Source organism: Mercenaria mercenaria, unplaced genomic scaffold, assembly GCF_021730395.1.
Source record: "Mercenaria mercenaria strain notata unplaced genomic scaffold, MADL_Memer_1 contig_4187, whole genome shotgun sequence".
NCBI lineage: Eukaryota > Metazoa > Mollusca > Bivalvia > Venerida > Veneridae > Mercenaria > Mercenaria mercenaria.
In genome coordinates this window covers 26,370-51,332 of record NW_026462397.1, presented here as the reverse complement: position 1 = coordinate 51,332, position 24,963 = coordinate 26,370, and the positions used below count along the sequence as shown (strand labels likewise).

Genomic DNA, 24,963 nt, shown 5'->3' with positions numbered 1-24,963 from the left:
TTGATCTTCATGAAATTTGGTCAGAGTGATTGCCTTGATGAAATCTACGTCGAGTTTGAATATGGGTTATCTGAGGTCAAAAACTAGGTCACTAGGTCAAATTAAAGAAAAATCTTGTGTATGCGATAGAGACTGTTTTTTCAATTGATTTTTATGAAATTGGTCAGGATGATTGCCTTAATAAAATCTAGGTTGAATTTGAATATGGGTCATCTGAGAGCAAAAACTAGGTCACTTGGTCAAATCAAAGAAAAAACTTGTGCATGTGATAGAGGCTGTATTTTTCAGTTGATCTTCATGAATTTTGGTCAGAATGATTGCCTTGATAAAATCTAGGTCGAGTTTGAACATGGGTCATCTAGGATCAAAAACTAGGTCATATCTAAGAAAATGCTTGTTTTATCGCAAAAGACCAATTTTTTGGTCGAATCTTAATGAAAATTGGTCAGAATATTTGTTTCCATGAAATCACTAGGTCAAACATGTTTTACACTGTTATGGTGTGTTTCTTAGGTGAGCGACCTAGGGCCATCTTGGCCCTCTTGTAAGTGTAAGCCTTTTTCAGTTTAAGCCATTTTCAGTGTAAGCCTTTTTCAGTGTAAGCCATTTTCAGTGTAAGCCTTTTTCAGTGTAAGCCATTTTCAGTGTAAGCCTTTTTCAGTGTAAGCCATTTTCACTGCAGAGTGCAGTTCCCTTTTACTGGAATAGCAAAAAGTTGAACAACATAAGTTTTTTAGCTCGACTATTCGAAGAATAAGTAGAGCTATCCTACTCACCACGGCGTCGGCGTCACCTTGGTTAAGTTTTTTCGTACCAGTCCACATTTTGACAAAGTCTTTTGAGATGAAGCTTTGAAACTTTCAACACTTATTTACCATCATCATGGCCAGTTGTAGGCAAGAGCACATAACTCCATCAAGGATTTTGGCTGAATTATGGCCCCTTTTGACTTAGAAATCATGGTTAAGTTTTTCGTACCAGTTCATATTTTGACAAAGTCTTTTAAGGTAAAGCTTTGAAACTTTCAACACTTGTTTACCATCACCATGGCCAGTTATAGGCAAGAGTACATAACTCCATCAGGGATTTTGGCTGAATTATGGCCCTTTTCAACTTAGAAATCTTGGTTAAGTTTTTCGTACCAGTTGATATTTAGACAAAAGTCTTTTGAGATAAAGCTTTGAAACTTTCAACACTTGTTTACCATCACCATGTCCAGTTATAGGCAAGAGCACATAACTCCATCAAGGATTTTGGCTGAATTTTGGCCCTTTTTGACTTGGAAATCTGGGTTAATATTTCGTACCAGTTCATATTTTGACAAAGTCTTTTGAGATAAAGCTTTGAAACTTTCAGCACCTGTTTACCATCACCATGTCCAGTTATAGGCAAGTGTACATAACTCCATCAAGGATTTTGGCTAAAGTATGGCCCCTTTTGACTTAGAAATCTTTGTTAAGTTTTTCTCACAGTTCATATTTTTAGCTCACCTGTCACAAAGTGACAAGGTGAGCTTTTGTGATCACGCGGTGTCCGTCGTCCGTCCGTCCGTGCGTGCGTCCGTGCGTCCGTAAACTTTTGCTTGTGACCACTCTAGAGGTCACATTTTTCATGGGATCTTTATGAAAGTTGGTCAGAATGTTCATCTTGATGATATCTAGGTCAAGTTCGAAACTGGGTCACGTGCCGTCAAAAACTAGGTCAGTAGGTCTAAAAATAGGAAAACCTTGTGACCTCTCTAGAGGCCATATATTTCACAAGATCTTCATGAAACTTGGTCAGAATGTTCACCTTGATGATATCTAGGTCAGGTTCGAAACTGGGTCATGTGCCTTCAAAAACTAGGTCAGTAGGTCTAAAAATAGAAAAACCTTGTGACCTCTCTAGAGGCCATATATTTCACAAGATCTTCATGAAAATTGGTCAGATTGTTCACCTTGATAATATCTAGGTCAAGTTCGAAACTGGGTCACGTGCCTTCAAAAACTAGGTCAGTAGGTTAAATAATAGAAAAACCTTGTGCCCTCTCTAGAGGCCATATTTTTCATGGGATCTGTATGGAAGTTGGTCTGAATGTTCATCTTGATGATATCTAGGTCAAGTTCGAAACAGGGCCATGTGCGGTCAAAAACTAGGTCAGTAGGTCTAAAAATAGAAAAACCTTGTGACCTCTCTAGAAGCCATATATTTCATGAGATCTTCATGAAAATTGGTCAGAATGTTCACCTTGATGATATCTAGGTCAAGATCGAAAGTGGGTCACATGCGGTCAAAAACTAGGTCAGTAGCTCAAATAATAGAAAAACCTTGTGACCTCTCTAGAGGCCATATTTTTCATGGGATCTGTATGAAAATTGGTCTGAATATTCATCTTGATGATATCTAGGTCAGATTTGAAAGTGGGTCAGGTGCCATCAAAATCTAGGTCAGTAGGTCAAATAATAGAAAAACCTTGTGACCTTTCTAAAGGCTATATTTTTCATGGGATCTTTATGAAAATTGGTCTGAATGTTCATCTTGATGATATCTAGGTCAAGTTCGAAACAGGGTCATGTGCGGTCAAAAACTAGGTCATTAGGTCTAAAAATAGAAAAACCTTGTGACCTCTTTAGAGACCATACTTGTGAATGGATCTCCATAAAAATTGGTCAGAATGTTCACCTTGATGATATCTAGGTCAAGTTTGAAACTGGGTCACGTGCCATAAAAAACTAGGTCAGTAGGTTAAATAATAAAAAAACCTTGTGACCTCTCTAGAGGCCATACTTTTCATGGGATCTGTATGAAAGTTGGTCTGAATGTTCATCTTGATGATATCTAAGTCAAGTTTGAAACTGGGTCAACTGCGGTCAAAAACTAGGTCAGTAGGTCTAAAATTATTAAAATCTTTTGACCTCTCTAGAGACCATATTTTTCAATGGATCTTCATGAAAATTGGTCAGAATTTTTATCTTGATAATATCTAGGTCAAGTTCAAAACTGGGTCACATGAGCTCAAAAACTAGGTCACTATGTCAAATTATAGAAAAAACGACGTCATACTTAAAACTGGGTCATGTGGAAAGAGGTGAGCGATTCAGGACCATCATGGTCCTCTTGTTTGTAAAGTGTTTGACATGGCTTTGAAACTTTTATCTCTTGTTTAGTGTAATAATCTTTATCTGTAGGAATGAGAACATAAGTCTGTCATCTATTTTGGCTGAATTATGGCCCTTTTTGGACTTTGAAATTGGTTCTGTTTTCATGCAAGTCCATGTCTTTTGAAACTTATTTGACATATTGCTTTTAAACTTTGAACACTTGTTTATCATTATGATTTCCATCTGTAGGCAAGAGTACATAACTTTTTTGACTGAATTATGGCCCTTTTTGGACTTTGAAATTGGCTCATATATTGCCATATAGTGCAAGACTTATCGAAATCAAAGTAATACAGGAACATGGTTTGTCTATTCCATTTATTTCTTTTGTCTGAATATCTGTGGAAATAATTTGACCCCATTCTTCAATCAGTTCTTCGAATAGTCGAGCGCGCTGTCATCAGACAGCTCTTGTTAACTGACCTAAGCACAAAGTGCTCAAGGATTATCCTGTGTCTGCTGTTCATTACTATGTGGCATGCTTTGTGCGGCATTGATTTTCAACAATTTTTAGCTCCACTTTACAAAGTATAATATGGAGAGCTATCCTACTCACCCGGCAATCTTCCACATCTCCACATTACCTACAAACTTTCATAAACTGTCAGAATGTATGTTGCAATGAAGGTTAGGTAAAATGTAACACTGGGTTACCTGAGGTAAGAGCCTAAGTCACTAGATCAGATCTTAGAAACACATTGTTAACACTCTAGAGGTCACATTTTCTGTCTGATCTTCATATCAAATTTTTGTCAGAATAGTCAATTTCAATATAGGATAACAATGTCTAAAACAAGGTCACTAGGTCAAATAATTGAGATTCCTAGTTAACACTAGAGGTTGGTCTTCATTTTACTTTGCCAGAATGTTCATCTCTGCGAAATTGAGGTCAAGAACTTTTTATTTATAGATGACACCTTTTCTTCTTGACTTTTATTAACTTTGTCAGAATGTTTGTCTCTAAGAAATCTAGGTCAGTTTTGAAACTGGATTATCTATTTTAAAAAACTCGGCCACTATATGAAATCATAGAATGACCTTGTTATCACTCTGCAGGCCACTTCTTCTACCTGATCTTCATGAGACTTTGTCCGGATATTAACCAATTTGAAATTTAGGAGAATTTTGTAACTGGGTCACTTGGACAAAAAACTATGTCAGTAGGCCAGTCTTTGAAAAACTTGGTTAATGATCTATCTGATTTACAACATGGACGGAATGTTTGTCTCTATGAAATCTTAAACTAAATTAGATACTATGTTTCCAGGGTTAAAAATCATATCAGGTGAGCGATACAGGGCCTTCAGGGCCTTTTTGTAAAATTTATTCAGTGACATTCAAATGATTGTGCCCCTTCATATAAAATGGTAAATATAGCTGGAAATAAAATTGTAAAACATAAAAATGTTCAAAAAAGACTGCCTTGGCTTAATTTTCTTAGTTGAACTGATGGAAAAGATTATGCAGCATATTCTTATACTCAGTTTTTGTTTCTATAGCAACAAGGAGAGGCCACATGCAAACACAAGGAGTTTCTAGAATCTGAAGAAGTTCCTGAATCAATTCCAGTTGACATGAAACATCAGAGTATTGCTCAGATAATACATGCTAGATGCAGAGTAAGTTACAACTTCTTATTATAGATATGTCTCCCCCATAGGTGGGCAGAGACATATTGTTATGCCCCCGGCATCTACTGATTCAGGAGGCATATAGTGATTGCCCTGTCCGTCCGTTTGTTCGGGCTAACAAATTGGTACTTGAGTGTCTAGCAGGTTAGGGTTTGGACTCTTTGTTTGTATGACAGTCACTTTAAGAAGTGTCCAAAAGTGGGTTTATGTGACTAATTTTTGGGTTTATGTGGCTAAAATTTAACATTGTAAAGTCACTTAAGTATCATACCGTGAGTACGTCCGTTTGTTTGTCCGTCCGTCTGTCAGTTTGACCTTGACCTCATTTTGGACTTAGGTTGCTTTATATGGGCCATCTCTTGGTTAACCAAATGGGATCGTTTCGTCTAGCATCAATACCCCTTACTAGAATGACTTGATACTAATGCAGATGTAACCTGTGACCATTCCTCGTCTTCAGATATCACCTGACCTCAGTTTGACCTTGACCTTGACCTCATTTTGGACTTAGGTTGCTTTATATGGGCCATCTCTTGGTTAACTAAATGGGACCGTTTCGTCTAGCATCAGTACTGCTTACAAGAATGAATTGGTACTAATACAGATGTAACCTGTGACCATTCCTCATCTTCAAATATCACCTGACCTCAGTTTGACCTTGACCTTGTTTTGGACTTAGGTTGCTTTGTATCGACAAGGATGCCACTGGGGACATCAAGCGTTTATTGACCACAGCTCCTTGTTTTTGCCTTTGCCATCTCTCTGTCTGTCCGCATTGAGCTTGTCTGGTTTTCACAGGTCAGAGTGCTGGCCGGATTTTGTCGAAACTTCACAGGAGTGATCAGTTCCAAGCCTAGTTGTGAATATGGCTAACATGTTCCGCTACGCTGCACAAAATGGCCGCAAGAACTAGAAGTAGAAAAATCTGGCTTTCACAGGTCAAACTGCTTGCTGGATTTTGACCAAACATCACAGGAGTGATCAGTACCAAGCCTAGTTGTGCATATTCCCAACACGTTCCACTTCGCTGCACAGAATGGCTGCCAGTGCTTAAGATAGAAAAATATTTCTCAGCTTTCTCAGGTCAAACTGCTGGCTGGATTTTGACGAAACTTCACAGGAGTGATCAGTACCAACCCTAGTTATGTGCTTCGATGGCATGTTCTGCTTCACTGCACAGAATGGCCACCATAGCTAAAAATAGAAAAACTTGTCCGGCTTTCACAGGTCAAACTGCTGGACAAATTTTTACAAAACTGCCTTCATCTTCATGTATTTAATCCGTTAGAATCAACTGCAACTTGTGTTTTGACTTTCACCCTGCATACCAACAGACATGCCCCTCTTCTGTCCTTAGAATATATAGTGGGGAGACATGTGTTTCTGTTACAAAAACACCTTCAGGTTCAAAATACCAAAGGCACAAGCATAGTCAAAGTGACACTATATTAATGTAGAAACCAGGAGTTGTTTAGTATACCTCTTTAAAAACTTACTTTTTCTGAATAAGAACTTAAGCTTCGCATTGGCCTTTTTAATAACCTGATAGGTTATGGACTCACCAGGTAAGCTTTGGTAAAAATCAGGACCTAGGTATTTGACAGATTTGGTGGTTGAAATTGAAGTTTCATTGGATAAATATTCTACTTCATCACATGACCTCAATTCTGGCTTGGAACCAAACAAAATGGACTCTGTCTTACGGAGATGCAATGAAAGCTTATTACCAGTAGCCAATTACTTACACTAGTAAGATCATCAGTAAACTAAGAGGTAATGTACTCGTTGTCTTTACCTAATAAGATACCCGAGTCATCGGCATACAGGAGTAATTTATTAGAAACCATGGTCTTCGTATCATTTACATAGATCAAAAATAGGAGGGAACAAGGATTGAACCCTGGGGGGCCCCAACATGTGACCTTGGCACTAGATGAAAGTACACAAGAAACATAGACCATTTTTGTAGGGCTGGAAAGTAAGACCCAAAATAGTGAATAACATCATTAGAAAACCCAGTTTCACCAAGTTTTATTAGCAAAATATCATGGTCAACAGTTTCGAACACCTTTTGTAAGTCTAAAAGGACCATAATAACCTGATTGGCTAGAGGGGAGTAGTAGTCTAGTCGTTAGGTGCCGGCTGCTCACCCCTGGGGTCATGGTTCGAGCCCAACTGGGGTCACGAACATGACCTCATATGACACCAGTACTGGTTTTTCCAGGAAATGGACTCGGGAGTGGTTCAAATAAGCTAAAAAAAATTAGTATAAACTAAAATTACCATACCTACATAATTGCCTTTATCCATTTTAACTTTAATAAATTCAGTACAGTCTTATTTCCTTTTATAATAGGGGCCATTAACAGGCTCCTTCCCCTCAGAAAATCTCCTTTTAATCATGCAGTTTTCCTAAAGAATTGACTTTATATCAGGTTTTTTTATTCCCCTTTAGCCAAATACCGAGCTATTTTTTATACCCCCACCAAACATGTTGGGGGGGAGGGAGGCTACATAGGAATCAGTTTTGTTGTGTCACGTCCCGGCCCGTCCCGTCCAGTCCCATCCCAAAATCTGTGTCTCAGTTATTACTAAATGGATTTGTTCCACCGTATTACCCGCATCATGTGACACAAGGTGCATAACTCTGAAACCAATTTTTCATGAGTTATGCCCCCTTTTACTTAGAATTATAGGTTAATTTTGATGCATTTTCACTATATCTCAGTTATTACGAAATGGATTTGATTCAAACTTAAAAAAGATGTTCCACCTTATCACCCACATCATGTGACACAAGATGCACAACTCTGACTCAAATTTTTCATGAATTATGCCCCCTTTTACTTAGAATTTAAGGTTAATTTTGATGCATTTTCACTATATCTTAGTTATTACGGAATGCATTTGTTTCAAACTTGAAGTAGTTGTTCCACATCATCACCCACATCATATCACACAAGATGCATAACTCTTGCACCAATATTTCCTGAATTATGCCCCCTTTTTGCTTAGAATTATACTTGTATAGTGTTTTGATATACTTTATCTGTACCTCCCTTATTATTTGATATTTTTTAACACATACTCAAGCTGTTGTGCAATATTCATCCACCATTGGAGTCATTAAACACTCCAGTGACAGTTCTTGACAGATTTAAATGTTTTTGGTACACAGGTGTGACATCATGAAATACAGGTTAAGTTCAACTTTGTCTACAAACACCAATTTTATATGTATTTATAGCCCCTTTCCAACTTGAAATTTGTCAAACTCATGGTTGCTGGAAAATAACTCAAGAAAGGCTTGTCAGATTTAGATAAATTTTGGTACACAGGTGTAACATCATAAAATACAGGTCAAGTTTGATTTAAATTGCACCTTCTTGTGGCCATGTCTTTCTTATGGTTGCCATTCTTCTGTGACAAGACTGTATTGAGGGGGTATTTGTCACTCCTACGACAGTTCTAGTTTTCCCATACCACAGGCCTGGGTACCTTTCCCTCTTGGTAAAAAAAAACAAAACCACTGCAGCAAGATGTAAAAGACATGTATAAGTGGAAAATTTCTGTCTAAAATCAGACTGATGAGTACAGAGTAACTTATTTTCAGTTAAATAGCTCTCGGCATGATCATATATTATTCTTTCAAGAACCTTTGACACGACACTTAAAATTCAGACACCTGACGATAATTGCCTGCTTTCATCTTATCACTCTTTTTATACATCCGAAGCGTAGTGATGGGCAAATCAGTTAGATTTGCCAACCGATTAATTGGCATAAATGGACAAGCCAACCGATTTGATTAATCGGACATAATCAGATAATCGGTTATTTTAGTTCATTTGACAGTGTATGTTTTATATCATTACTTACGAAATGAACCATATAGAGATTCAATATCCTATTTCTATTGTATCCTTTCATAAACACGAGTAAGTTAACAGCGTAAAAGTAAGGTATTTGTGGAGATAATAAACTTCAAATCAGATGAAATGTTTTCTTGGTGTTTGATTACTTTCATTGCAGATTAAGCGGGGGTGTGGGGGCAGCAGCCCCCATAAATAATATATATTCAAAGGTTATTGCTCTCTATTTTTTTAGGGGGGGAGGGGGTAGATGTTTGTTAATGGGGATCAAGCGGGGGTGAGGGGGCAGTAGCCCCCATAAAAAAGTCACCAAAAATAGTTTGGTCTATGGAAACCTTAATCAAAGTCTAAATTAAAAAACAATCATAAATATTTACACAGTTACCTTTTCCATTAAATATCAAAATCATCAAGACTGTTGTTCATTGAGTTTGTGATTTCTCTGAGTGGTACAGGTTTTTCTGCCTTTCTTGCTTATTCTTTTTTCATTGCATGCTTTGTTTTCAAAGTCTGTAGGGTTGTACAAAGGCTGATATATTTGCTTTATCAGTTCAAAAAATTTCAAAAATGGGTCCTCAGCTTGTATTAGGTACTGTTTTCTGATACAGTACTGTGCAAAGTAGCTATCATATAATGATTTGGTGCTGCCACTTCTCGGTAATAATGCCTTAAGAGCTCTCCAAGTACTCTCGATTGTATTTGTGTGAACACCCGTGTCTTTGTCAACAAATGTAATACTGTTGTTCACGGTGAGATGCCTAAAACTTTCTGCATTTAGGCTGGCATATGCTCGCCAGCAGTCTGAATATATAGTTGTACCAGGGAGAATGTACTCTTTAGTAAAAGAAACCAGTGTGTCTGCACTTCTGTCTGCAACACATTTAAAAAAGGATCTTTTACTGTCTGGTTCAATGCCACCAAAAACCCACACACCACCTACACGTCGTCCTTTGTGGTATTTTCTTTTACCGAACCTGCTCTCATTGATTTCAACAATCTTACCTACTCCACCTATCTGCTCTGAAAACCTCTCCAAGATTTCAACACAAACCTCCCTAGCAAAATTGTTCCAATCCACAATAGTGTGCTCTGCAATCTCTAGTTCATGGCATACATAACTTTGTTCAGTTTTATATACCCAAAAATATGTGATCAACACTATCTTTTCTAGAGTTAAATTATAAATTACTGTTTGAAAACCAAGATCTGTGTCTAATGGACACTTTTTAGCTCGACTATTCAAAGAATAGTAGAGCTATGGGACTCACCCATACGTCGGCGTCCGCATCCGCATCCGCTTCCCGATTTGGTTAACGTTTTGTATGTAAGCTGGTATCTCAGTAACCACTTGTGGGAATGGATTGAAACTTCACACACTTATTCACTGTGATAAACTGACCTACATTGCCCAGGTTCCATAACTCTAGTTTGCTTTTTTACAAAATTATGCCCCTTTTTCGACTTAGAAATTCTTGGTTAAGGTTTTGCATGTAAGCTGGTATCTCAGTAACCACTTGTGGGAATGGATTGAAACTTCACACACTTATTTACTGTGATAAACTGACTTACATTGCACAAGTTCCATAACTCTATTTTGCTTTTTTTACCAAATTATGCCCCTTTTTAGCTCTACTTTTCGAAGAAAAAGTAGAGCTATTGTACTCGCCCCAGCGTCGGCGTTGGCGTCGCCGTTGGTAAAAGTTTTTGATTAAGTCAGATATCTCTATTACTATCAAAGCTATTGACTTGAAACTTAAAGTAATTATTTACTATAAAAATCTACACCAGAAGAAACAATCCCCATAACTCTGATTTGAATTTTGACAGAATTATGCCCCTTTTTAACTTAGAATTTTTGGTCAAAGTTTTTTTATAAAGTCAAATATCTCTGTTACTATCAAAGCTATTGACTTGAAACTTAAAATATTATTTACCATCAAAGTCTGCACCAGGAGAAACAATCCCCATAACTCTAATTTGAAATTTGACAGAATTATGCCCCTTTTTAACTTAGAATTTTTGGTTGAAGTTTTTGATAAAGTTAAATATCTCTGTTACTATCAAAGCTATTGACTTGAAACTTAAAATACTTATTTACCATCAAAGTCTACACCAGGAGAAACAATCCCCATAACTCTGATTTGAATTTTGACAGAGTTATGTCCCTTTTTAACTTTGATTTTTTTTTACTGGCAAAGCTCTAATTCAGAGTCAAGCACTGAGAAAAGTCGAGCACGCTGTCTTATGGACAGCTCTTGTTTGACTTAGAATTTCTTGGTTAAGGTTTTGTATGTAAGCTGGTGTCTCAGTACCCACTTATTGGAATGGATTGAAACTTCACACACTAGTTCACTGTCATGAGCTGATAAGCACTGTGAAGGTTCCATAACCCTTTTTAGCTCACCTGTCACATAGTGACAGGGTGAGCTTTTGTGATCACCCATCATCCGTCGTCGTCCGTCCATCCACAATTTCTTGTGAACAAGATAGAGACCACATTTTGCAAGCAATTTTGATTAAACTTGTACAAAACATGTATTGACATGATATCTCAATTCCTTTCAAAAACTGGCCAGATCCCATCATGGGTTCTAGAGTTATTGCCCCTTAAAGACCAGAATTTGCTATTTTTGTGCATCAACAATTTCTTGTCTGCACGATAGAGGTTTCATTTATGATTTTATTTTAACCAAACTTGCACACAATTTGTATCACCATAAGATCACGGTTCCTTTCTTGAACTGGCCAGATCCTATTATGGGTTCCAGAGTTAAGGCCCCTGAAAGGGCCAAAATTAGCTATTTTGACCTTGTCTGCACAATAGCAGCTTTATTTATGATTTGAATTTAAGGTATAGGTCCATGTTTCGGAGAAAAAAGTTCGAACGTCATCAAATCATAGAAAGAAAGCATTGTTTTACATGAAAATTTAACAGCATATAAAACATTTATATTATTCTACAAAACCATTGTCAATTTACTCATATATGTATTGAATTCCGGAAAGGGACTGCATGAAGGGGCCACACTATGTAAAACATCGTTTTTGACAATTGTTTACATTTATTTCTTTACAAATGGCATTCTTATTTAAAGGGGGACAACTCATTTAGAATATTTTAAGTATCCAACTCTGTGGGACAGAACAGTAAAAACATGTATTGGACAGATAAGTTGTGTGTCAAGATGCTGTTCATTTACTAAAAAAATCTGTTGTGTTGTGATATACTGCTAAACCTTAATCAAACTTGCACAAAACTTGTGTCACCATAAGATCTCGGTTCCTTTCTTGATCTGGCCAGATCCCATAATGGGTTCCAGAGTGATGGCCCCTGAAAGGGCCAGAATTAGCCATTTTGACCTTGTCTGCACAATAGCAGCTTCATTTATGATTTGAATTCAATCAAACTTGCACAATACTTGTGTCATAATAAGATCTTGGTTCCTTTCTTGAACGGGCCAGATCCCATAATGGGTTCCAGAGTTATGGCCCCTGAAAGGGCCAAAATTAGCTATTTTGATCTTGTCTGCACAATAGCAGCTTCATTTATGATTTGATTTTAACTAAAATTGCACACAACTTGTATCACCACAAGATCTTGGTTCCTTTCTTCAACTGGCCAGATTCCATCATGGGTTCCAGGGTTATGGCCCCTTAAATGTCCAAATTTTGCTATTTTGGCTTTTGCAGCCATATAGAGACTTCATTTATAGTTTTTTTTTATACAAACTTCCAAAATATCTTCAACAACAATAAATCTTGGATTCCATGACAAATCAGATCCAATTGTAGGTTCCAGAGTTATTTTATATCTGATTACCTCCCCTGATTGTAATCAAAATGGATTTATATCAGTAAGTCCTTAAAGGACTTATTTGAAATTTCATTATTGTTATTAGTTGGACTGAGACAATCAGGGTAGATAACTATGGACTGATTTTATGTCAAATTATCTCCCTTTATTTCAATTTAAAATTGCTATATCTCCATAACTAATGAAGATACTGATCTGAAATTTCATTTATGTCAACAGATTTATTTGGCAGATCCTTCTTTTGTTCACTTACAATATGTATTTTTTTTTAATTACTTCCCTTTTACGTTACTATAAATAGCTTATTTTTAGTAACTTTTTTATTATTGGCCGTACAGAAAAACCGAGACTACTTTTCTGTGGTACAACATAGATGGTACCTCCCAATTTTTAGGTGTATTTTGACATATCTATACCTTGTAAGATTTTTTTTTCTTTTTGGTTAAATTTCTTCCCTTTGTTGTTCCTGTCCTTTGGACTTAGATATTTTTTCTGAGGACCTTCTTCTCCTCAAGTGCAATGATAACAGGTGAGCGATATAGGGCCATCATGGCCCTCTTGTTCCTATTTTTACAAAATTATGGCCCTTTTTTGACTTTTGTATTCATTCAATTGACAAGGCTGTTGAATAGTCGAGCGTTGCTGTCCTCCGACAGCTCTTGTTTATTACAAGATTTGTTGGAGCACCTCCAACACCACCCATCAGTGCTGAAAGATGAATCTTTCCTAAGACTGAATTGTCCAATTTTGCTTCAAGGTCAAGGTCACACTTAGGGGTCAAAGGTCATATGGCTTTGTTTCGTGTCAAACAAACTTGACACAAATGTTCACCACATCGAGCTGATGCGCAGTACGCATGTTTTTGATGGCTAAATCAGTGCAAAAACCTCAGTAGAGCTTATATTTCTTGTTATTATTCTCCGACTATCTAAACAGATATTACTTGACTTGACCATTTCATAGCTGTCAGCATCTTAGTCACATCAGTTTTGCATATGAGCAGGTATCTCTAAAACTACAAGGCATCATGTATTCAAACTTTACATTTGTATTTTGCATCATGAAATGACTTCACAGGACAAGTTAATTCACTCAAGCTTCTACTTTGTCAAAATTCTGCACCTTTTTACTTTAGAATTTCTGGTAATGTTTTGCATGCAAAAAAGTTTTTCAAAAACAACCAGGTGAAATGCATTCAAAACACACATCTTTTGCATCATGAGAAGACCAGGGCCCAGTTTTAGGGTTATTTTTCGACATTTTAGAAGACTTAGAATAACAATTGTATGAGTTAAGAATTATGAACTTTGAAAAATCTTTACAATAAAATCAAAACATCAAACTTGTTTCTCCCATCAAGACTAGTGCTTTGAATCAAAATTTAACCAGCGTTTATTTTAACAGCCAATTAAAGTTTTGAACAACTGGGCCCTGGTCATAGGCAAAGTTACATAACTCTAGCTTATATTTTGTCAAAATCATATCTTTTTTAACTTAGACTTTTAACCTAGGCCCTTCACCTCTGTAGGAAAGGGTCTTAGCCTGCTCGACCTATGCATCAACATAATTATATAGATAGCTTAAAAGGATTTTGTCGTAATCTGTTTTGACAGGAGGAAGACAGGTAAATGAGAACACAGCTGTAATTCCTCTGATGATGTTTGATGTGCAGCAGCATGGTCTCAAGATTGTCAACACGAACAGACCCCTCATCAGCTGTATGGAGGAATACAAAGAGAGAAAATATATCAATGTATGGACAGCTCAAGAGAAACAGATATTTAAGGAGAAATTCCCGCAGCATCAGAAATCTTTCAATCTTACTGCTTCATTTCTTTAGAAAAAGGTAAATTTTGACTTTCATGAACATCATTTTTTATGAGTTTCGTGATTGTACATTTTAATATATGTTATGTTCAACAGTATATAGTTGTGTATTTCACTAACATAAGCAAAATTATTTTTAGTTTACAATCTGAAAATGTGACTAGATCTACTGAAATAATTTTAGAATTTGTTGGCAAAGTCTTCAGTATGTAAGCCTGTTGTAGGTGCATTTAGGTCACTTAAATTGGAACATCCAGTTGCACATAAAGTCACTTTTATCTCTCCTTCTAGGAAATACAATGTAGTTTGATATTTGCAGAGAAATAAATTTACATCAAAGCAAATTCCTGTTACCTGATATAATCAGTTGGCACCTTGTTGGAGAGGTTTTGTTGAATAAAAAAGGAATCTGACAATCTAGCCAACTTCATAGAGAACTTAGAACATGTTTAGGCATGGTAATAACATTGATTTTGTATAGTAAAACAAGGAAAACAAGGTCATTTTTTGCTGTTGCTATATTAAACAATTATTGCCTTTTGGTGAGGTCAATGATGTGGATTTATCGACCTGATAAAAGCAATATTGACTGAGGGCACAGCCCGAAGTTGATATTGCTTTTACCAGGTCAATAAATCCACATATCTACTGAACCTGAAAGGTAACAATTGTTTTATTATTAAATCGAGCCTGCTTATAAGTATAAAAATTAAATACAAATAGCTGCAGCCTTTGTTCATTTTTATGCCCCCACTTTGGGGGGGGGGGGCATATAGATTTGCTCTTGTCCTTCCGTCCGTCCTTCCGAAAATGTTGTGTCGCGCGTAGCTCTGAAAGTATTTGACGTAGAGTCACAGAACTTAAGAAGGAATGTTGGTCAGCATGTGTAGTTGTGCACCTGGGGTTTCGCGTCCGGATTCATTCATGTAGAAGTTATGGCCCCTGACTTTGTAAAAATTGGTCATTTTAATGTTGTGTCGTGCCTAGCTCCAAAAGTATATGACCTAGAGTCACAAAACTTTACAGGCATGTTGGTCAGCATGTGTAGTTGTGCACCTGGGGTTTCGCGTCCGGATTCATCCAGTCATGTAGGAGTTATGGCCCCTGACTTAGTAAAAAATTGGTCATTTTAATGTTGTGTCGCGCATAGCCCCAAAAGTATTTGACCTAGAATCACCAAAGTTTACAGGAATGTTGGTCAGCATGTGTAGTTGTGCACCTGGGGTTTCGCATCCGGATTCATTCAGTATTGTAGGAGTTCTGGCCCCTGATTAATGTCATGTAGTGGGGGCATCTGTGTCCCATGGACACATTTCTAGTTCATTGTAAAATGTGTACAACATTACATTATTTTGATATAAAACGATGAAGACGTCAAAGCTGGCGGTCAGTGTGTGTTTTTGGCTCCTGGTGACCTTCGAGTCAGTAGGACGTTTTATCTTTGATCATGACACTACATTTAGACCAGTGGAAAGGACTATAAATATACATTTAACAAGTGAATGAAGTATTGCCATGCAATACAAAGTCCCCTACTGGAAGGTACCTAATTGTTTGTACTGCAGTATAACATAATGAATTGATATGTCAATGATGTATAAACAATAATGTACTATATATACAATGTGTTATAACAAAACACTTGGATTAAAATTTGCATACATAAAAACCTACAGTTGTTTTCATATGGATTATTTTGGCCAATTATAAAAAAGTTATCATATAAGTTTAATCTATAGTAGCAACAAAGGGAAATTATTAATAATAATAATAAGAAGAAAAATCTGTTAGAAAAAAATATTTCAAGTCCACATAAAACTTTTTACCTGGTAGGGTAAAATACATATAAAAATTCAATGTAACATACATGTTGTACCGCAGAAAAGTAGTCTCGATTTTTCCCTACGGCCAGTAATAAAAAAGTACTGATATAATCTATTTATAGTAACAACAAAGGGAGGTTATACTTAAAACAAGGGTGACTCATGGCAATGAACATTTGTGTCAAGTTAATCAAAGTCCCTCCAAGCATGGAGAAGAAATGCTCTGGACAAAGTCATTCTTAAATTTAACCTTTGACCTCTAAGTATGACCTTGACCTTAGTCCTAGAGAACTGACAATCCGTCTCATAGTGGTGAACAATTGTTCCAAGTTTTATCAAAATCCCTCCATGCATGAAGAAGAAATGCTTCTGACAAAGTCATTGTTAGCTCGACTATTCCAAGAATAAGTAGAGCTATCTTACTCACCACGGCGTCAGCGTCACACCCTGGTTAAGTTTTTTGTACCAATCCACATTTTCACAAAGTCTTTTAAGATAAAGCTTTGAAATTTTCAACACTTGTTTACCATCACCATGTCCAGTTATAGGCAAGAGTACATAACTCCGTCAAGCATTTTGACTGAGTTATGGCCCCTTTTGACTTAGAAATCTTGGTTAAGTTGTTCGTACCCGTTCATATTTTGACAAAGTCTTTTGAGATAAAGCTTTGAAACTTTCAACACTTGTTAACCATCACCATGTTCAGTTATAGGCAAGAGTACATAACTCCATCAAGCATTTTGGCTGAATTATGGCCCCTTTTGACTTAGAAATCTTGGTTAAGTTTTTCGTACCAGTTTATATTTTGTGTAAAATGACATATGGCTTTGAAACTTCTTATAACTTGTTTAGTATATAATAATAGTCTCTATCAATAGGCAATAGTACATAACTCTGTCATTTTTTTTGGCTGAATTATGGCCCTTTTTGAAAATTGGAAGTTGGTTCTGTTTTTGTATATGTCCATGTTTTGTCAAGACTATTTGACATATGGCTTTTCAACTTTAAACACGTGTTTATCATTATGATTTCCATCTGGAGGCAAGAGTACATAACTCTGAAAACTATTTTGGCTGAATTATGGCCCTTTTTGGACTTTGAAATTTGTTCAGTTTTTCATACATACGTCAGTGTTTTGTCAAAACTATTTGAACTGTGGCTTTGAAACTTATAACACTAATTTATCAACATGATTTCCTTCTGTAGGCAAGAGTACATAACTCTGTCAACTGTTTTGACTGAATTATGGCCATTTTTGGACTTTGAAATTAGTTAGATTTTTAGCTCACATGAGCCAAAAGCTCAGGGTGGGCTATTATGATCACTTATCGTCCGTTGTCCGTCCGTAAACTTTTACTTAAATGACATCTCCTCATAAACTGCTAGGCCAATTTCATCCAAACTTCACAGGAATATTCCTTGGGTGAAGCTCTACAAAAACTGTTCAAAGAATTGCATTCCATGCAGATCTCTGGTTGCCATGGCAACCGAAAGAAAAAACTTTAAAAATCTTCTTCTCAAAAACCAGAAGCCCTAGAGCTTAGATATTTGGTGTGAAGCATTGCCTAGTGGACCTCTACCAATTTTGTCAAAATTAGTCATATGATTTTACATAGGAAAATCTTAAAAAATCTTCTCAAAAACTAAAAACCCTAGAGCTTAGATATTTGACATGTAGCATTGCCTAGTAAACCTCTACTAAAGTTGTTCAAATTATGACCCCAGGGTCAATTTTTGACCCCGCCCAAGGGTTCACTTGATTTTACATAGATTTCTAATGGAAAATCTTCAAATTTAAAAAAAAGAATAAACCAGAAGGCCTAGAGCTTAGATATATGACTTGTAGCATTGCCTAGTGGACCTCTACAAAATTTGTTCAAATCATGACCCCGGGTTCAAAATTGACCCTGTCCCAGGGGTCACTTGATTTTACATAGGAAAATCTTCAAAAAATTTCTAAAAATAAACCAAAAGGCCTAGATCTTAGATATTTGACATATAGCGTTGCCTAGTAGACTTCTAAATTATTATTCAAATCATGACCCCTGGGGTCAAATTGACACCGCCCCATGGGGTCACTTGATTTTACATAGGAAAATCTTCAAAAAATTTCTAAAAGTAAACCAGAAGGCCAAGAGCTTAGATATTTGACATGTAGCATTGCCTAGTGGACCTCTACAAAAAATTTTCAAATCTTGACCATCCAGGGTCAAATTGACCCAGCCCCAGGGGTTACTTGATTGTACATAGGGAAATCTTCATAAATTTGCTAAAAATAAACCAGAAGGCCTAGATCTTAGATATTTGATATGTAACATTGCCTAGTAGACTTCTACAAACTTTGTTCAAATCATGACCCCCTGGGTAAAACTGACCCTGCCCCAAGTGTTACTTGATTGTACATCAGAAAATCTTCCAAAATATTTCTAAAAATCATCAGCTTGACATTTGAAACATGTAGCTCATTTTACTCAGGTGAGCGCTCCAGGGTCATCATGACCCTCTTGTTCATACAAGTGCATATATTGCCTAGCATATAACATAACATATTTGCCATCATGGTTACACATTGACTGATCAAAATCCACAAATACAGGAATAATTTTATTTTTAATCCATTTTTTCTTTGGTCTGAAAATCTATTGAAAAATTTGAGCTCATTCTTCAATCAATTTTTTGAATAGTCGAGCTGTCATCCAACAGCTCTTGTTATATCTGACCTTTGGCCTCTTAAGTGTGACCTTGACCTTAGACCTAGGGCCCGGGTTTATGCATGACATGTTTCATCCAGGGAAATATTTGTGCCAACTGATATTTAAATCCTGCCTTGCATGACAAAGTTATAGACTGAACAGGAAAAAAATCCTATTGACCTTTGATCTCAAAGTGTGACCTTGACCTTTAAGGCAGGGTTCTGGGTGTTGCGCATGACATGTTATCTCATCATGGGGAACATTTGTGCCAAGTAATATTAAAATCCCTTCATGGATGGCAGAATTATGGACAGGAAAAAAAGCCCTGCTGACCTTTGACCCTCAACTGTGACCTTGACCTTTAAGCCAGAATTCCGTGAATTGGGCATGACATGTCGTCTCCTCATGGGGAACATTTGTACCTTCACTTTTGAGCTAGGGATCCGGGTCTTGTGCATGACACGTCATCTCCTCATTGGGCACATTTGTGCCAAGTGATATTAAAATCCTTTAATGGATGACAGAGTTATGGACTGGACTCGAAGCAGACCCTGTTCATGCCATGTTGACATTTGACTACTAAGTGTGACCTTGACCTTTGAGCTAGGGGTATGAAAGTTGTGCATGACACATCGTCTTATTATGAGGTACATTTGTACCAAGTAATATTAAAGTCCCTTCATGGATGGGAGAGTTATGGACCAGACAGGAAAAAGCCCTTTTGACCTTTGACCTCCAATTGTGACCTTGACCTTTGAGCTAGGGATCCGGATCTTAGGCAAGACACGTCATCTTCTCATGGGGAACATTTGTGCCAAGTGATATTAAAATCCCTTAATGAATGACAGAGTTATGAACCAGATACGAAGCAGACCCTGTTCATGCCATGCTAAATTTGACTACTGAGTGTGACCTTGACCTTTGAGCTAGGGGTCTGAAAGTTGTGAATGACACATTGTCTTATTATGAGGTATATTTGTGCCAAATAATATTAAAATTCCTTCATGGATGGGAGAGTTATGGACCGGACAGGAAATTGCGGATAGACAGACGACGTACGGAAAGACAGAATGATGGAAAAGCGCATTCCTATAGTTCCTGAAACTGGTTTTCAGCCTGTGACAGGAAAGGCCGTATCGGCGACAGTAACCATCAGAACAAATCAACACCCTTTACAATATTTACAAATTTATTTACATAAGATGATTATTTGCAATGAATAGATGATATGAAGAAAAAAACTGATTATAAGAAAAAAAAAATAAAAGTTCAGTATCACCAGATACAAAGTTCGTATAGTTCCTTTCTAATGTAACGTGGTACAGTTCTTTAATTTAATTGCGAACTTTAAGTAGCACAAACAAAACGTATCTCTAAATTCAGTCCCTTTAAACCGTGAATACGTTGATTCCGTATTGGCTCCCTATGGTGGTAGGTGATTGCATCCCTGAGCTGACTTCAGAGGATAACAAAAATCATCGTCTCTGCGGTTTACGGCACAACCATGGGACGAAAGCTCTGCGCTGGGAATATCACATCCAGGCGAGTGAAGACAAGTGAACCTCGGGCATTGTACTTCCGGGTTATGACATCACCAGGTAAAATCGTCTGGCGGAAGAAGCTAAAATATATAACAAATGATAAGCACCATAGCAAAACAAATAAGTCAGGGCATAAAACTGCTCCTTTGGGTACACCATACCTCCGTAGGCTCCCATAAATAATATGTTCTACTTTAACAAAACATATGTGCTACTAAGTTCAGACGTCACATGATTAAAATACGTCACTAATTACTTCCATTATTACAAAAATTACTTACTTAAAAGACTAAAGTTAAAGTATGAAAAAGATATGAAAAGTATATGATGAAACATTATAGATACGGACATGATAAACTGCAGCTATTATTTACAACTACAAATTAACAAAATTCAATGTAAATCAAACGTTATATCATAGTTGGCATCCATATAATATCTAATGCCATACACTACAATGGACATTAATTAGATGTGCTATAGACTGGCACACAATTACAAATTACAATAATATATTACATACATGGTGCTAGACTTGCCATATAGATTTATACATAACAATACAATGCAGTAATGGCATTCCATAATTAACAAAATGTTTGACATAAGTTTTTGAAACAGTACTTTATAAATATCATGTTACAAATTTCAGGACAAATTATATAAACGAAACATTTTAGATTCCTCTTTCGAAATAATTTACAAAAGTCTGAAAAATTTAATAAGTTATCCTGATATACCGAAACTAGCAAAAATCATATGCCGAAAAGTAAATGTTACAGAATTCTGTAGAATGAACAAAAATTTACCAAATAAAAATCGTAATGCAAAAATCATACAATAATCTAACAAATAAATTTCTTACCTCGATCGAGCATAAATTTCTAGCAAGAAAATAATTCAGACATAGATTCGTCTATAATGTCAGAAGGTGGTGTGCGCAAGGCATATCTAGTCCAGTCTATTTAAAGGGTAATGTCCCGCTAAATACTAAATTTCATGGGATTCACGGCTAAGCCGTGGACTCTGGCTATTTCTATTTTCACGGGATTCACGATATAGCCGGGAAATCTGACTACTTTGGCGCGAATTTAAATTGACAATTTGAGGCCCATTATAGTGGTTTTGGGGATAAAAACATAAATTACTGAAGTTTATAAAATATCAACTTTCTTATTACTGAACAGAATTTAATGAAATTTACATGGAAATTTAAGTTATGAAATACAGAAAAATATGAGAGGTATTTCATGCGTGAAATCTGACATTTACCTCAATAACTCAAAAATTTACAAAAAGATGATGCAATACCTGCATTTACACTACAGACAAAATAAGGCCCGTATGTCAGTTTGTGACACAGCCAGTAAGGGACTAATAATGATACTGTCTATTTCTAGATTATGCAGTGTACTGTTCAAGATCAAAGAAGAAAACTACAGAAAATAAGTTGAAAATATTGAAAATAAAAAGAACAGTGGGAAAGAAGAGGCAGTAGCAGAAAGCACAGGTATTAATATCTTAAACTCTGTACAGATTATTAATCATCCACAAAGTTTGGTATAGTTTTTAGTATACATTTTGGAAGGTCCGCCAAACTTGCAGACAGCTTGGTCTGTTGATCTGGTTGAATTAAAATTAACGTTAATAACTGATTTCTGTTCATCATTTAGGGTGTGGAAGGTAGGAACTTGGCCAAAGTACATCAGTTATCAAATCATATCCCGATTACTTCATTGCTTCAAAATGGGCGGAAGTGATAAATTGCAAACCACATTCCACTTTCACCTTTAAACTTACACTCTCCATAGGTTCCTTGGCATAGTTTAGATTTGCTCAACTTGTAAGAACTGAGAAACAATAACCATTTTTTTAGCTCACCTGAGCCAAAGGCTCATGGTGAGCTTTGTGACTGCTCAATGTCTGTCCGTAGTCTGTCGTGTGTAGTGTGTCCGTCAACATTTTCTAAAAAAATCTTCTTGAAAACCACTGGGCAGAATTACACCAAACATCACAGGAATTAATTAAATTCCATGCAGAACTCTGGTTGCTATGGCAACCAAAAGGAAAAACTTTAAAAATCTTCTTGTCCAAAACCGCAAGGCGTAGAGCCTTGATATTTGGCATGTGACATTATCTAATGGTCCTCTATGAAGAGTGTTTAAACTGTGCTCCTGGGATGAAAAGAGGCCCTGTCCTGGGGGGTCCCAAGTTTACATAGACTTGTATAGGAAAAAACTTTGAAAATCTTCTTGTCTGAAACCGCAAGACCTTGGCCTTTGATATTTGGTATGAAGCATTGCCTTGCGGTCCTCTACCAAGATTGTTCAAATTATGCCCCTGGGGTGAATAGAGGCCCTGCCTCAGGGGGTCTTAAGTTTTATATAGACTTGTATAGGAAAAAAAATAATAAAAATCTTCTTGCCTGAAACTGCAAGGCCTAGGCTTTTGATATTTAGTATGTTTCAATGTCTTGTGGTCCTGTACCAAAATTGTTCAAATTATGCTCCTGGGGTGAAGAGGCCTTGCCCTGGGGGTCCCAAATTTAACATAGACTTACATAGTGAAAACAATAAAATCTTCTTTTATGAAAGTTTAAGGCCTATGCCTTTATTTAGTATGTAGCATTGCCAGGTGGATCTCTAACAAGATTGTTCAAATTATGCCCCTGGGGTGACCATCATGACCCCAGTCTGTAAAAAGTAGGAGGCAACTCTATCAAGCATTTTGACTGAATTCTGGCCCCTTTTCGACTTAGAATAAATGTTAAAGTTTGCGTACCACCCGAAATATTTTCAAAGTCCATTGAGATATTGCTTTCATATTTTGCATACTTGTTTACCATCATGACCCCCAGTCTGTAAAAAGGAGGAGGCAACTCTATCAAGCATTTTGACTGAATTATGGCCCCTTTTCGACTTAGAATAAATGTTAAAGTTTGCGTACCACCCCAAATATTTTCAAAGTCCATTGAGATACCCTGAAATCCCAAAAATAAGCCAGTTTAGATAATAAGCCGGTCTTGAAAATTAGCCACCATTTCACTACAGGCAAAAAGGGTTCATAAATAAGCTGTACTCAAAAATAATCCGTTCACCTTTTTGTATCAAAGTTCATTTCTACGGGATTTGAACCACCAAGCTTTTGTTTTCAGATCTTGTCTAATGTCAAGAAATTCTTGATGTAACTGAGATTCCATGTCTTGAAATAAAGGTCTCCGTCCGGAACCGGTACTTTTAGAACCTTTTGGCGAATTTTTAATGTCCGCCTGAGCTTTCAGCAAACGTCTAACATTAGTTTCTTCTATGTTAAAATGTCGGGCTGTGTCTATTTATTTATTTTTAACATTTCCAGCTGACAACGTTTTGTAATGACACACAACTTTCAGTTTAAATTCCCTCGTATAGCTCCTACGATTTTGTTTTGGCGTTTCCATTTTTTACAACTTGTAAAACACCATTGTACATGTAATTATACAGCTATATAAGAAAGCTAAACTGTTAAATTGATAACCTAATGCGGTGTTTGACACATATTGTGTAAGTTATTCATACCCATTCACGGTTTGGCAATTGAAACATAGGTTTATTTGTTTGTTAGGCCAGACAAAACTTTTTCTATGAATAATTATGTCAGAAGTATAAGTATTTACCGACATCGATGTTTTTACTTAAAATCAAATACCGGTATGAAAAAAAAAGTGACACTCGAAAATACGCCGGTTTTTAAATCATTACCAGATATATGTACTCGAAAGTTCGCCGGTCTCGAAAATAAGCCACCGCATCCTTACAAAAATTTTAAATAAGCCGCGGCTTATTTTCTGGATTTCAGGGTATTGCTTTCATATTTTGCATACTTGTTTACCATCATGACCCCAGTCTGTAAAATGGAGGAGGCAACTCTATCAAGCATTTTGACTGAATTATGGCCCCTTTTCGACTTAGAATATGCTGATTGTAATGTTAAAGTTTTACTCATTGCTTATATTATACTATCAAGCACTGAGAACAGTCGAGCACGCTGTCCACTGACAGCTCTTGTTATCAAACTTGGGTCAATGATCATCTCATCAAGGCCATCTGCAGAACTCATGATTCAACCATGTTTGCTCAAGGTCAAGGTCACAACACATGGACACACATTTGAGCCTCCCATTTTGTGTCCGCTCTGTATCTCCTGATCCCTTGGATGATTCATATGAAACCTTGGTCAAATGATCACCTATTCAAGACGATGTGCAGAACTCTTGAGTCAGCCATGCCGGCTCAAAGTCAAGGTCACAACTCAAGGTCAAAAATTTGAGCCTTCCATTTTGTGTCTACTCTATATCTCCTAAACCCCTTGCAGGATTTTCATGAAACTTTGGTCAAATGATCACCTCATCAAGACGATATGCAGAATTCATGACTTGGCCATGTCAGTTCAATGTCAAGGTCACAGTTCAAGGTCAAAAGTTTACCCTTTCACTATCCATAACAGTGACGGGGGATTTAGCTGTCTTTCAGACTGCCTTGTTCTTTTAGGATTTATTCCCCTTTGTTGTTACTATAAATAACTTATATGTTTTTATAGTATATATATAGTACAATATTATTTAAATATCAATGACAGATATCAGT

At 36.6% G+C, this 24,963-nt stretch overlaps 1 long non-coding RNA gene across 1 annotated transcript in view; it reads left to right on the top strand.

Moving 5' to 3' along the window:
- LOC128553682 (uncharacterized) overlaps window positions 1-21,851 on the top strand; it is a 36,057-nt gene extending 14,206 nt beyond the window's left edge. Inside the window, exons 3-5 of the long non-coding RNA XR_008369409.1 lie at window positions 4,640-4,759; window positions 14,071-14,303; window positions 21,742-21,851. This is a non-coding gene — a long non-coding RNA (uncharacterized LOC128553682). The remainder of the gene's footprint in view (window positions 1-4,639; window positions 4,760-14,070; window positions 14,304-21,741) is intronic.
- The last annotated feature ends 3,112 nt before the right edge of the window (window positions 21,852-24,963 follow it).